This window comes from Hyperolius riggenbachi, chromosome 2 (assembly GCF_040937935.1).
Source record: "Hyperolius riggenbachi isolate aHypRig1 chromosome 2, aHypRig1.pri, whole genome shotgun sequence".
Lineage (NCBI taxonomy): Eukaryota > Metazoa > Chordata > Amphibia > Anura > Hyperoliidae > Hyperolius > Hyperolius riggenbachi.
In genome coordinates this window covers 389,274,683-389,289,565 of record NC_090647.1, presented here as the reverse complement: position 1 = coordinate 389,289,565, position 14,883 = coordinate 389,274,683, and the positions used below count along the sequence as shown (strand labels likewise).

Sequence of the window (14,883 nt, the reverse complement as noted above, 5' to 3'; positions counted from 1 at the left end):
GCGTTCACACTGCCCGGGTCACCGGGTGCATTTAATTTTTTGGCCAGCACTATGACGCTGTGCTGCTACTACTACCACCAGTATGTTGCCATGGTCCTTCTGTGCTGCTGCTGCTGCTGAACTGAACGCCCGCTTTGTCCTCCTACTCCTCCTGACTCAGTCGCTACCACGGTACCACCAATGTACTCTGTCTGCGTTATCACTGCCCGGGTCACCGGGTGCATTTAATTTTTTGGCCAGCACTATGACGCTGTGCTGCTATTGCTACTACTACCACCAGTATGTTGCCATGGTCCTTCTGTGCTGCTGCTGCTGCTGAACTGAACGCCCGCTTTGTCCTCCTCCTCCTCCTGACTCAGTCGCTACCAAGGTACCACCAATGTACTCTGTCTGCGTTATCACTGCCCGGGTCACCGGGTGCATTTAATTTTTTGGCCAGCACTATTATTATTATTATTTAGTATTTATATAGCGCCGACATATTACGCAGCGCTGTACAGTGTATATATATGTATGTATGTATATATATATATATATATATTTTGTCTTGTCACTAACTGTCCCTCAAAGGAGCTCACAATCTAATCCCCACCATTGCCATATGTCTATATTATGTAGTGTAAGTACTGTAGTCTAGGGCCAATTTTAGGGGGAGCCAATTAACTTATCCATATGTTTTTGGAATGTGGGAGGAAACCGGAGTGCCCGGAGGAAACCCACGCAGACACGGAGAGAACATACAAACTCTTTGCAGATAGTGCCCTGGCTGGGATTCGAACCAGGGACCCAGCGCTGCAAGGCGAGAGAGCTAACCACTACGCCACCGTGCTGCTTAACGCTACTACTATGACGCTGTGCTGCTACTGCTACTACTACCACCAGTATGTTGCCATGGTCCTTCTGTGCTGCTGCTGCTGATCTGACCGCCCGCATTGTCCTCCTCCTCCTGACTCAGTCGCTTCCACCAATGTACTCTGTCTGCGTTCACACTGCCCAGGTCACCGGGTGCATTTAATTTTTTGGCCAGCACTATGACGCTGTGCTGCTACTACCAGGGCCGGTTTAAGCAACAATGGGGCCCCAGGGCAAAATAAACCTGGGGGGCCCCCCAGCATATACCCCGGAACAAAAATCAGAATTAGGGGACCTTTTTTGCAGCTGGTATAGTCAGGGTGTGAAGTCCCAATCGGTCAGAGCTCCACATTCTGGCTATCCCAGCCTGCATGGGGGACAAGGGGTTAAAAAGTTTCAGGAGGGGGGACCCCACATAATTTTTTTTTTTAAATTCCCACACTCTAAACATAAAAAAAAATTGGGAAAATAGGAAAAAATGCCAGGGATCTTCATACAGCCATATTGCGGCTGTATAGCGATCCCTGGCCAAAGCGCTGCTGCTGCGTATAGACCCCCTAAAAACCCCGTCAGGAAATTTACTGCGCTTTCGTTTGATGCATGTAAAATTACACTACCGTTAGGTTTGCTACTAAAAGTGACATTTACCGCATTTAAAACTATACTTTTTTCCTTCTAAACTTTAAAATCGATTTTCTCAAAAACTATAAGCTCTTTTTGAAAAATTGTTTTTTCCTCTTATTCCTAATGATCTCCTTAACATATCCTGCAAATTTAGGGTTTCTAGCATTTAAGGTGGATTTGCTATTAACCATTAAAGTCGACAGGTTTTTAAATGTGTTTTGTTATTTTCCTTTGAAACTTTAAAATCGATTTTCTCAAAAACTATAAGGCCGATTTGCAATTTTTTTTTTCCTCTTGTAGCCACTGGGGGCCCCTACAAGCTCTGGGGCCCTGGGGCAGCTGCCTCCTTTGCCTTAATGGTAGCGCCGACCCTGGCTACTACTACCACCAGTATGTTGCCATGGTCCTTCTGTGCTGCTGAATTGACCGCCGGCATTGTCCTCCTCCTCCTGACTCACTCGCTTCCACCAATGTACTCTGTCTGCGTTCACACTGCCCGGGTCACCGGGTGCATTTAATTTTTTGGCCAGCACTATGACGCTGTGCTGCTACTACTACTACCAGTATGTTGCCGTGGTCCTTCTGTGCTGCTGAACTGACCGCCCGCATAGTCCTTCTCCTGACTCAGTCGCTACCACCACTGCACTCTGCGTTCACACTGCCCATGTCCACTGACAACTCTGCTGCGATGTCATTGCTAATTGCTGCAAAAAAAACCAAAAAAAAATATTACAAAAACCTCTCTGGGGCCTTTTTGGCGTCAGCCACTCATCCTCCTCCAGCGGTACCTTCGCCGCCAAGTGCCATTGGAACTCGCCTTCACCTCTTTGACTGCTTAACGCGTATATCCCTTTTTAAAACCACGTATTACCAATTAATAGCCCCATTTAAAGTGTTGATTTCACTTTAAAATCCATTTTCTCTAGAAAAATGTTTAGGAATTTTCTATGTTGAAGTTATGTTGCCTCTTATCACCTCGATAATCCATGCAATTTGGGGGATTGTAGCATGTATGGGGGCTTTGTTATTAACGTTAAAAGAAAATCCGCCTCCGGGCGGGAATCCACGCGTGATTACGCCATTCATGGCAGAAAATCCGCGTGGTTGCGTGGACGCGAACGAAAACCCGCATGCGGCGGGGCCGAATGCAGATTTTTTTTTCAACCACGCGGATTTCCGAATTCGTGGATGAGGCACATCCGAGCATCACTGCGCTGCATGCCAGATACGACGGTGTCACGCAATTTTAGACATGTCTTGCCTCAAAGCGGAGAGTCACACTGGACCAGCTCTCCTGGCTGCTCTTAACAAAGAGGTGGAGCAATGGCTGACCCCGCACCAGCTGGAGATCGGCAACGTGGTGTGTGACAACGGCAGCAATCTCATTTCCGCTTTGAATTTGGGAATGCTGACACATGTACCCTGCATGGCACATGTGCTGAATCTGGTCGTGCAAAGATTTGTGTCAAAGTACCCAGGCTTAGAGGACATCCTGAAGCTGGCCAGGAAGTTGTGTGGGCATTTCAGGCAGTCTTAAACGGCCATGGCACGCTTTGCGGACATTCAGCGGAGAAACAAGTTGCCGATGAGAAGCCTCATTTGCGATAGCCCGACTCGCTGGAATTCCACCCTGCTCATGTTCTCTCGCCTGCTAGACCAGGAGAAAGCCGTCACCCAGTACCTGTACAATTACAGTAGAAGGACACAATCTGAGAAGATGGGGATTTTCTGGCCACCGAACTGGACACTGATGCAAAATGCATGCAGGATCATGCAGCCGTTTGAGGAGGTGACCAACCTGGTGAGTTGCGTTGAAGGCACCATCAGCGACTTGATCCCCTACGCTTACTTCCTGGAGCGTGCCATGCGTAGAGTGGTGGATGAAGCTGTGGAGGAGCGTGAACAGGAACAGTTATGGCAGGAGCAGTCATGGGAGCAATTTTCATCCAAACCAGATGTTTACTCGACACCTGCGGCAGCACAGAGGGGGGGAGGAGGAGGAAGAAGAGGAGTCATGTGGGGAAGGAGAGAAGTCAGACTCAGATGAGGATGAGGAAGGTGTTTCTGTGGAGGAGAAAGAGGCGGCGCCAGAAGAACAACCGCAGCAGCCGTCAGAGGGGGATTGTGCTGCTCCACCTTCCCGTGGTTTTGTTCGTGGCTGGGGGGAGGAAGAGGACTTGCGTGACGTCACTCAGGAAGAGCAAGAGGAAATGGAGAGTACGTCTGGATCCAACTTTGTGCAGATGGCCTCTTTCATGTTGTCCAGCCTATTGAGGTACCCCCGTATCAAAAAACTCAAGGGGAATGACCTGTACTGGGTGACCACGCTACTAGACCCTCGGTACAGGCACAAAGTGGCAGACCTGTTACCAACTCAACAGAAGGCGGAAAGGATGCAGCACTTGCAGAACAAGCTGGCAATGATGCTTTACAATGCGTTTAAGGGTGATGTGACAGCACAATGCAATCAAGGTACCACTGGCAGTAATCCTCCTCCTCCCAAGTCCACGCAGGCAAGGACAGGACGCTCCAGCAATCTCGGGGTGTTGTCGGACATGCGGACATTCTTTAGTCCAATGCCTCGCCGTAGCCCTTCCGGATCCACCCTCCACCATTGCCTGGACCGGCAGGTAGCCGACTACCTGGCCTTAACTGTGGATGTAGACACTGCAAGCAGCGACGATGAACCCTTGATCTACTGGGTGCTCAGGCTTGACCTGTGGCCAGAGCTGTCCCAATTTGCCATCCAACTTTTCTCTTTCCCTGCCGCAAGCGTCCTGTCAGAAAGGACCTTCAGTGCAGCTGGCGGCATTGTCACTGAGAAGAGAAGTCGCTTAAGTCACAACAGTGTTCAGTACCTCACCTTTATCAAAATGAATGAGGCATGGATCCCGGAGGGCTACTGCACGACCGAAGACTAAGTCAGTCCCCACACACAGCATCTCTGCCTACAGGCCGTTTGACTGCCTTCTCCGCCACCACCAACAGGGTCCAGGACTCCTGAATTTTTAAGGCTGCTGCTAGCAGCATCCACTATACTAATTTTTCTGCTGCGTGTACATGCCTGCCTAATATTTCTGGCTGCACTGCGGGCGGCTGCAACAAAAAAACAAAAGGCATGTACATGTGCCCATCCCCCTTCGTGATCATTACCTTGCGCGGTGAAGGGGCTCGCGTATCACAATGAAGCAATGACCGCCGGCTATATGAGTGTCTCGGGTGGGGGTGGCACACCAAAGATAATAAGGTCATTGTTTCATTGTGGTCAGACCAAATTTGATCAGCTGGACAGTCACTGTTCTGTCATTCAGCTACATCAGCCGGGCGACCATATGGGATGTAAAGCCACCATCACCTGCACTCTCGTCATGGTGTGCACCAGTCCAGCATGGCCGTCACTACACAAACGGCTGTTTGCAGTCACTGCATACCTTCCACTGCATATGTGACTGTACATTGTATTATACCTGGCAGTCAGTGCATACCTTGCACTTGAATGGATGGCAGACTTGCCCTCCATAACTGATTCTCGTGGAAGGCAAGTGGTGTCATCTTTGTCCGCCATAACAGATTCTCGTTAAAGGATTTAAAGTGAATTTGTTTCAAAAACAGCAGGTCCTCCCGAGTCCCGTATTGTTATTTTTGGTCACTACCTCGGGGCGGGCATGCCTGCTGCCCTCCTTGCCTGGATGTGTGGTGGTAGCCATTTGTTAGGCTACAACTCCAGACCGGAATCACACCAGGAAGGGTTTCCCTGCCATTACCCTTGGTCACAATGGCAGACTTGCCCTCCATAATAGATTCTCGTTGCAGGTACTGAACAGCAAGTAGAAAATGTAATGTAAAAAAAATAGATGTAAGCTTTAACAATGGTAGAGAAAGAACCATCTAAAGTTGATAAGGCAGACAGACAATACCTAACCAGACATCACTGATTGAGGAAGAGCAATCTCGCCATGGTGCGCACTGCGCAGTAGTCCACCACGGCCGTCACAACACAGACAGCTGTTTGCGGTGCATTACACAGTGAGTTTGGTGTGTCAGTGTGAAGCAGTACACTAATTACACTCCCTGATTGATGTATATACATGCAAGATGTTTGAAAGCACTTTAGGCCTGCAATTTAGCATTCAATGCGATTTCTGCCCTTAAAACGCTGCTTTGCATCAAATCCTGATTTTTCCCCGGGACTTTTGGCATGTATCCCACTCCGCCACCTGGGGGTTTAGGTGTTAGACCCCTTAAAACATGTTTTCCATCACTTTTCTGGCCAGCATAAGTGTTTCTAGTTTTACAAGTTCGCCTCCCCATTGAAGTCTATTGCGGTTCGCGAACTTTTCCGTGAACCGAACCTTCCGCGGAAGTTTGCAAAACCGAAAATCGGAGGTTCGGCCCATCTGTATTTATGAATTTATTTATGTATTTATTGTATTTATAAAGTGCCAACATATTACGCCACACTGATTTTCATCCTTCTGCTGTCTGTGGTCCCAACGCCAGGGTCCACAACACAATACATCGAAACGTGAAACATAAAAAAAAGAATCATGGGTGCTGTCTGAACCAGGAATGAGGGATCTGCAGATCAAGCCTATTTAGGGGGGCTGTTAGAATTTAAGTATGATATGCTTGAATTCGGAGGCCTCAGTCACTTTACCTAACTGGTTTAGTAAAAGGACTTGCTCTGCAGAGTTTCTATTTAAGGAGAATTTCTCCTAGGGAGAAATAAAGACAGTTCTGATTTTCAGTAGAACATTGTGCTGGAACTCCCAAGGCTATAGCAGAGATTCAGTGTGTAGGCCAGACTAACTGACTCCAAACAACATAAACATGATCCATTGTTATGAAAATATTCTCACAAGCACATTAAACAATGTTCTCCTCAGTACAAGGGGACAGGTCATTGGAAAATGGAATTTTCATGTGCATGCGCCGTAAAGACTGTGCTTGTCATGCTATCACGTGTTTTTATCAGCCAATAGCAGGCGATGGGTAATGGATCCATCCCTGCTGGATGATGTCACATTTAACTCTTTAGAGGCTAGTATAAAATGGCCGACATGGGCTCCAGAGCCCACTTATACTTCATACTTTCCTTCTAGTAACTTCCATTATCTGTATGCTGTATATACGCTAAGTGCATAGATGTACCATAACAGAAAGCCTGGTCTAGTCAAAAGGGATTGACCAAGAACCGCAATGCTAAAGATGACTTACTACAGACTGATTGCTTTGCTGAGGTAACATGTAACGAAGATAAGATTGCTGCTGATCACATTTGTATATCTGTTTACCGAATAAACACCTTAACTTTGGACGACGTCTAAGCAGTTCTATCTCCTGTGCTGTTGCTGTGATGAGTGTCAAGTTATCACACTTTCTGTGATATGGTGCCGAACAAAGGTGTAGTGTTGTTGCCCATAGCAACCAACAAATAATTTTTACAACGAGAACCACTGACACTGGGCACTGGGGGGGACATTTACATTAGGGGGGCACAGCGTTGGGGTGGTGAGGTGACGCTCAAGGAATATTCCGGATCAATTTCACCATGAAATTGATCGGGAATCGAACCTGTGGTGTATGGGAAGCTAACAGATCTTTTATCAGATTCGATAAGAGAGATATGTCTCTTGGTCGCATCAGCCCATACATCGCTAGATGTATGGCTACCATTAGACACAAAGCACAGACATTAGATGTTTGGCTACCATTAAGTTTGACCATACACTTATAGATTTGCAGCAGATTCGACCATCAGATTGATTTCTGTCAGATGTCTGTCAAGTCGAATCTGACAGGAATCTGATGTGTGCCACACACTAGGAACATATTTCTAATAGATTTCAGAATTAATTCTATTGAAAATTGATCTAAATGCATTATTGCACCATTAGATCCAATGCAAATCTATAACCCATTGATCTGCTGCCAGCAGCAGATCGACCTAGATTTTCCATCCTGTCAGATAGATTAAATCGATCAAAATCAATTGCAAATCGCTTTGGAGACAAGGAAAAAACCGAGAGCCCAATCTGGTGTAGTATGTTAACGTAAAGTGAAGAAAGTATGTGTTTTAAAGTTATACTCACAAACATGGGTCACCACACAGGCGACCAATGGAACAGCAGGTGGGGAGAATTATAACCTGACCCTACTCAGGTCTAAAAAGTCGCTCTCTATAGACAGGAAAAAAGATATGGGGATACACCCCTCCACCAAGGGTGGACCAAGTATATGAGTAAATAAGAGTAATAGAGGCGCCAAAGTAGGATAAAATAATTAAAATCAGTCTAAAAGGAGGGATATGGGTGGATTCACCTCCCTCAGGTATAATAATGACCAGGCTGAGTTTTAGCCGTTAATATCACAATTATATTTATTTCATAACAATCTCCAAAACATTGATGCAACGCGTTTCACGGGTCAACCTCCCTCTTCATCAGGCAATCGTAAAAGGAGAAATACTGGGGGAGAAAGGGGAAACAGAAAGGGAAAAAATAACACTACTATGAGGTGCTAAAATGCTTCAGCTATAGTATTTCAAATATTTGTGTAATATTCCTTATATGTCATTCAACAAAGTACTTCAGACAATTGAAAGATCTCATATTGTAATTATGCCCGTCATTTGTAAGACAACGAAAACATGGTATCACTAGTCAAACATTTATATGAGTAATTGCCATCTCATCAATAGGCCCAATATGTGCAGTACATTTGGTAAGGCGTCATGCGTACGTGTTGACGCATGACGCCTAAATTACGTCACGTCCGTTTCCGGTCCATCACACCCGCCCCGCGGGTGTTTCTGCCGCCATTTCCCCCTATAAACAGCTGAGCAGTGAGCGTCCAGTCTCCATAGAGGCGCTCTGACCTGACACTGATCTTCAGCTGGTAAGTACTAAGATAATTTCATTACCTTATACACATGCCGCCGTGCATAAGTACTAGGGCTGATAGTTGGAAACTTGAGCCTGTACCACTGGTTTGGGCCTATTGATGAGATGGCAGTTACTCATATAAATGTTTGACTAGTGATAACATGTTTTCGTTGTCTTACAAATGACGGGCATAATTACAATATGAGATCTTTCAATTGTCTGAAGTACTTTGTTGAATAACATATAAGGAATATTAGACAAATATTTGAAATACTATAGCTGAAGCATTTGAGCACCTCATAGTAGTGTTATTTTTTTCCCTTTCTGTTTCCCCTTTCTCCCCCAGTATTTCTCCTTTTACGATTGCCTGATGAAGCGGGAGGTTAACCCGTGAAACGCGTTGCATCAATGTTTTGGAGATTGTTATGAAATAAATATAATTGTGATATTAACGGCTAAAACTCAACCTGGTCATTATTATACCTGAGGGAGGTGAATCCACCCATATCCCTCCTTTTAGACTGATTTTAATTATTTTATCCTACTTTGGCGCCTCTATTACTCTTGTTTACTCATATCAATTGCAAATCGATCAGTTGGCTGATTTGAAAGAATCGATTTCCAATCCATTCTATAGAATCAATTGATCAATGGCTGAAATCGACCCCTTTAGACACAAAGCGCAGACATAAACCCACTTATGCTAAGTAGTGTACACCCCACATTATACACCACTATACACACCACAAAGACAATAACTAATAGCTGAAAGGTGGGGGACAAGTCTCTCTCCTAATTATCTTCTCTTATCAACAGCCATGCTGTTCAACAGAAAGCCCAAAATAGCATATTACAGGAGGCAGGAATCAGCTTCATGCTTACTTTTGAAGAGGTTTTCTATGCTTACCTTCAGAGGTTTGCTCTGCACAAGCAGCTTCAAATGATGTATCTTGTTTGAAGCTGCCATTGGGTTAATGACTGAACACTGCAGAGACACACCTGTCTTGGAAATCCACTTGGGAACAGTAAAATAAAGTAAATAAGAGTTACAGTACATATTATTTTGAAGGAAAACAAAAGTTTGCTTTATTAAAACAGAAAGAATTTGCAATAATTCAGGTTGGAGTGAGCTCCGAGATGTCTCCCAGGGCATCACTGCTGAATATATGCAAATTAACCATTGTTGCCCTTAGAAGCTAGCACACCTCCAGAACCGCTTGAATGCAATGATGTGTCAGCTTTTTAATTTGTACAGAGCCATAAAAATCCAACATGCATAAACACACCTCCAGAACTGCTGGAATATTATTTTAAAGGAATACTGTAGGGGGGGGGGGGTCGGGGGAAAATGAGTTGAACTTACCCGGGGCTTCTAATGGTCCCCCGCAGACATCCTGTGCCCGCGCAGCCATTCACTGATGCTCCGGCCCCGCCTCCGATTCACTTCTGGAATTTCAGACTTTAAAGTCTGAAAACCACTACACCTGCATTGCCGTGTCCTCGCTTTTGCTGATGTCACCAGTAGCGTACTGCTATATAATGCCGTTTTCCCACAGTGCCAGTGAACAGAAAACAAATCACTCAGGCTTTGTTCACATCTAAAATCGAAATCCCAAATGCCAGCGTTTTTACGATTTTGTGAGTGATTTTCTTCCCCCTCCCGGCGCTTACCTGCGCGCTACAATTATGTGCACAGCGCTTTTCAAAGCGCATTTGCAGAGCAATTTTGTTTTCTTTTTTTCTTTTTTTTAAATTCCTGACGCAAGTCAGGAAGTGAGCTATATGACCCGGAAAAGAATAAATACAATGTATTTATTCTTAAAAGTGCGAATGCAACCGCCGCACGAATCAATTTTGTGAGTGTTTTGCATTATTCCTATACCTTCAATTGTAGCAAAATCACCATAAAAATGGTACATGCAGCGCTTTGCTGAGCGGAAAGCCGACAAATTGCACTGATATGAACTATCCCATACGGATTCATTGCACAAACGTTTTTAGGGCAATTATTTTAAATCACCGGTGCTGAAAAATGTGCAAAACGCCATAGGTGTGAATGAGCTCTCTGTACCACAGCTGAGCCTACTATGATAATGTGTTAAAAAAGTGTGCTTAAAATGATGTATGTAGCAGACAACAGCTTGAGCAATATACAGGATGAATTAACAAATACAGATGTTGTTACTGAAATTAATTTAATCAGATTGATATTGATATCACTGAAGGAAGCTATGATTGTCATAAAGAAGGTTTAAAATACGTTATTCTGAGATCTGCAGCTTAAAGCACAGACGGTCAAATTCATTGACCTTCTTTGCTTTCCTTACAGTACACCTGAACACATAAGGAGATTTTAACTGAGCAGCTTTGTGTTTAAGATCACATGTGCCTGTCTAGTCCATGCTGCTTCACATAATCTGATTGTATATTCCCCTCATCTGCTCCTCTAGCAAACCTTAGGAAAGTTAATTATTACAGTTTTGACTGTACAACAAGCAGGAGTGGCTTGCCCCTCTGGATTCCAGGTAGGAATTCTCTTCTACTACTTTTCCTGACACTGTGTACTATTCAGCTCCTGCGTGCACTGCACATGATGCCAACATGTAATGCTATGAGGCAGGGGTCCCCTGCCTTTTTCAGCCTGGGGTCCGCCATCCAGACTGAACTTATTTATATGGACCGGGGAAAAGAGTGTGTGGGGGGGGGGGGGGGGGAGGCGGCGGTGGGAGTCGAGGGGGGGACCAATTGCCCCAATTGCCCCAGTATAGGGAATATAGTTGTCCCAGTTTAGGGAGTATAGTTACCCCAGGGTTGCTAGTATAGTTACCCCAGTATTGCTAGCATAGTTGCCCCAGTGTAAGTAGTTACTGTATATTCTGGCGTATAAGACTACTTTTTAACCCTTGAAAATCATGTGAAAAGTCAGGGGTTGTCTTATACGCCGGGTGTCATTGATGCCGGATGATACGCCCTATCCTGTTACAGACTCTCAGATCTCACTGCTGAGGACTGTAGTGAAGCGGCGCAAGTGCACATGTGTGAGATCTGAGAGGCAGAGAAGGATACAAAGGTGGGCCAGAAGGGTGAAAGAGGTGTGTTTTATGGGCACAGCGCAATCTATTCTTCCATATCGCTCTGATAAACAGGTAAACAAGGAGAGCTGACCAATCCACTTAGGGAGAGGGAAAGTTGACCAATTCAATCAGTCAATCACCTATATACTGGTACATACTGGGTACCACATACAGTACAGTACCAGTATCTGTTCATACATAGCACCAGTATATGATGTTTTTCTAATTTTTATTTGGTGTGCGTTGGAAGAGGGGTAGTCCTTTAAGGCGAGTATATCCCAAACTCTATATTTTAACTGGAAAAGTTGGGGGGTCGTCTTATGTGCCCAGTCATCTTATACACCGGAATATACAGTAAGAAGTAAGAAGTAGTAAGCAGTGCAAGGGAGTATAGTTGCCCTAGTATAGGGAGTATAGTTACCCCAGCATAGCTAGTATAGTTGCCCCAGTATAGGTATACTAGCTACCCCAGTACAACTAGTATAGTTACCCCAGTATAGGTAGTATAGTTGTCCCAGTATAGGTAGTATAGTTACCCCAGTATTAGGTAGTATAGTTGCCCCAGTATTGCTAGAATAGTTTCCCCAGTATAAATAGTATAGTTACCCCTGTATAGGTAGTATAGTTACCCCAGTATACCTAGTATGGTTGCCCCAGTATAGGTAGTATAGTTACCGCAGTATACCTAGTATAGCTGCCCCAGTGTAGGTAGTATAGTTACCCTTTGTGCCTGCTCCCCCGCTCGAGTTACCTTTTGAGCTGGCGGCCGCTTCCTCTTTTATATTCCTCGGTTAGCCCCTCTCCTCAAAGCTACATCATCTTATTTTATAGCAGCTCATCTCACAGCAGCGGGGCGCGTCCCACGGCTGCTGTGTAGAGTCAGGAAACAGGAGAATGGCTCCCTGTAGCAGCGATGTATATAGCTGCTACCATGGGAAACACTGACTCTACACAGCAGCTGTGGGACGCGCCCATGCTGCTGTGAGACGAGCTTCTGTAAAAGAAGATGCCAGACCCGCCGCCCAGCGCAAAATGTCCCGCGGCCCGGTATTGGGCTGTGGAATGGGGTTGGGGACCCCTGCTATAAGGGACAATAAAGTATAGGAAAAACAAAGAACCTTTTTATTATGGATATAGCAACTTGTTCAAAAATGTGCATCAACAAGAATCTTGTCGCCATGCTTTACGCTTCTGTACCACTTCCCTGCCACATTAAGTCTATGCAGACATGCACAATTCACGTGATGCGACATAGTGTCCGGAAGTATCCAAGTCACCGCAATGCCGCCACAAAGGCTGCAGCGAGTTACTGCATGAACAGTGCCTACCACACGGATTATGCAGCAATCCAAATCAATGGGCAACACAGCGAGTGTGCACGGCGGGAGTACCGTGTGACGCGTTTCGCATGTGCAGACCAATGAGAGTCTCAGTGACATATTTCTTGCTCAGATATGTCACTATCCACTGCTATACAAATGACCTTATTGCCGCACCGTGGAGCAGGGTTATAAGAACAATGATTTCTGCAGTGCGATATGATGCTTGATCCACATCACACCACAATGAATAGGTGTCTTTATATGCCTCTCTGTGCAGAGTGGAAAATTAATCAAGCTTGCAATTACTATTCCCTTGTTATCATAACTTACAATATTAAAGTGAATATTAATACAGAATGTTGGCAGAATCCAGTATATACATTTTGCACTTATGCAGATAATGTGACACATGAACATTTTTTCAAGTGTTTAAAGGGTTGTTTAAAGAAAATCAGTCAGTAATATAAAAAAAACCCTCTGGGGGATACTTACCTCGGGAGGGGGAAGCCTCTGGATCCTAACGAGGCTTCCCTGTCCTCTGGTGTATCGGCAATCCAGTGCTGCAGCCTCCAAACTGCAGCGAAAGCGGATCTGATCGGGTTCGGATATTTCCGAATTAACCCGAACGGAGAGCCGCTAGTGAAGAGGTAAATATTTCATTGCTTGTGAAGCTTGTCAGGGATGGTTTTTGGGAGAGCCAGCGCTGGATTCCCTGCAGCTACAAGGGACGGGGAAGCCTCATTGGGACCCTGAGGTTTTCCTCCTCCCGAAGTAAGTATCTCCCAGAGGACTTTTTATTTAGAACAGGTTTTCTTTAATGATGTGATAGTCATAGAAAATGTTATGAAAATTACAAAAAAAAAAACGGGGAGTGTGGGAGGTAATGAGTTATTTTTTTATGTATAAGTAATGTATTTGAATGTGATAAATGCTTTAGGGTGTAGTTTTACTATTTGGCCACAAGATGGCAACAGTAACTTTTTGTTTAATGCCACCTCCAAGCGTCCTTCCGGACGCTTGAGGAAGTACTAGGAGGCTGGTAAAGTTTTTTCTTTTGTCACAATGATCACGCTGCTTATTGGACAAGCAGCGGATCATTGCGGGGCTTAGATCAACAAATGGGAATGGATTTTCCCGTTCATTGATCTCCGGGCGAGCAGCGGGCGGCGTCTTTACCTGCGGGAGTGAGCGCTAGAGCGAGCGGGAGCGCGGGCAGCGGCGGGAGCGCGAAAAGTATGGATCTCTCCATCCCTGGGGGTGAAAGGATGGAAAAAGGGACGGAGAAATTCGTACTTGCGGGGGTAAAGTGGTTAAGTATCTTTGCTCCACCAAAAAAAATCTCCAAAAATAAAGCTTCTACAGACCAGAATAAAAGCAGGTCACTAATGGTCCAATTTTTAACAAAGAATAATTTGAGCAATCAGATAAATGCAATCGGAAATAACATGTTGTAATACATCAATTATTTCACCATCAACAAACCGATCTGTACTTTCTATCCATCACAACCGATTATAAAAAAAAGCATTTTTCTGACAAAATTGCAAAAATTGCTTTAAAAATTATTTGCAGTAAATTGAGAACATCAATTGAGTTTATTTTCTGCTAATCTGTTCATAATTATCTGATCATTCAAACAATTTTTTGCTAAAATTGGACTTTTAGTGGCCACCTTAAGGTCACAATAAAATGAAGATAATTTATGAACATGATATAACATAAAAACCAAACATATAAAAACTACTTAATATATAAGAATTGGACCTTCGAGTGTCTTTCCTCGACATCAAATATGATCAAACTTTGCAGATTTGTCATCCAAAAAGATTAATTTTGTTCTGCTGTGTAAAAAGACAGATATTTAAAATCAAATTATTTAATTTAACTTATTAATTCAAACTATACACCATTTTGCTACTGAGAAAAACAGCTTCAGCTAGGAATCTTTGGGACTATAAAGGATTTGATTTAACATGTGAATGCATTTTAGACAGAAACTAGAATGTTCTTTTGCTGCTGACTTTGTTGAGTTTTCATATATAATACCATGGGCATGATGCACTACACTGCAGTAAAGCTGCCGTGCACAGGGAGCACACAGCCATTTTATTCCTACTATATTGGGAG

The 14,883-nt window shown here is 44.5% G+C and overlaps 1 protein-coding gene across 5 annotated transcripts in view; it reads left to right on the top strand.

The window, feature by feature from the left end:
* CAMK1G (calcium/calmodulin dependent protein kinase IG) overlaps positions 1-14,883 on the top strand; it is a 2,474,997-nt gene that overhangs the window by 52,384 nt on the left and 2,407,730 nt on the right. The window contains exon 1 of one of the 5 annotated variants that reach the window (XM_068269761.1): positions 10,807-10,885. The exons of 3 other annotated variants lie outside the window; for them this stretch is intronic. The gene's annotated coding sequence lies outside the window, so the exon portion shown is untranslated. Of the gene's footprint in view, positions 1-10,806; positions 10,886-14,883 lie in introns of those variants that run through there. One more of the 5 variants, XM_068269765.1, reaches the window with a different exon arrangement.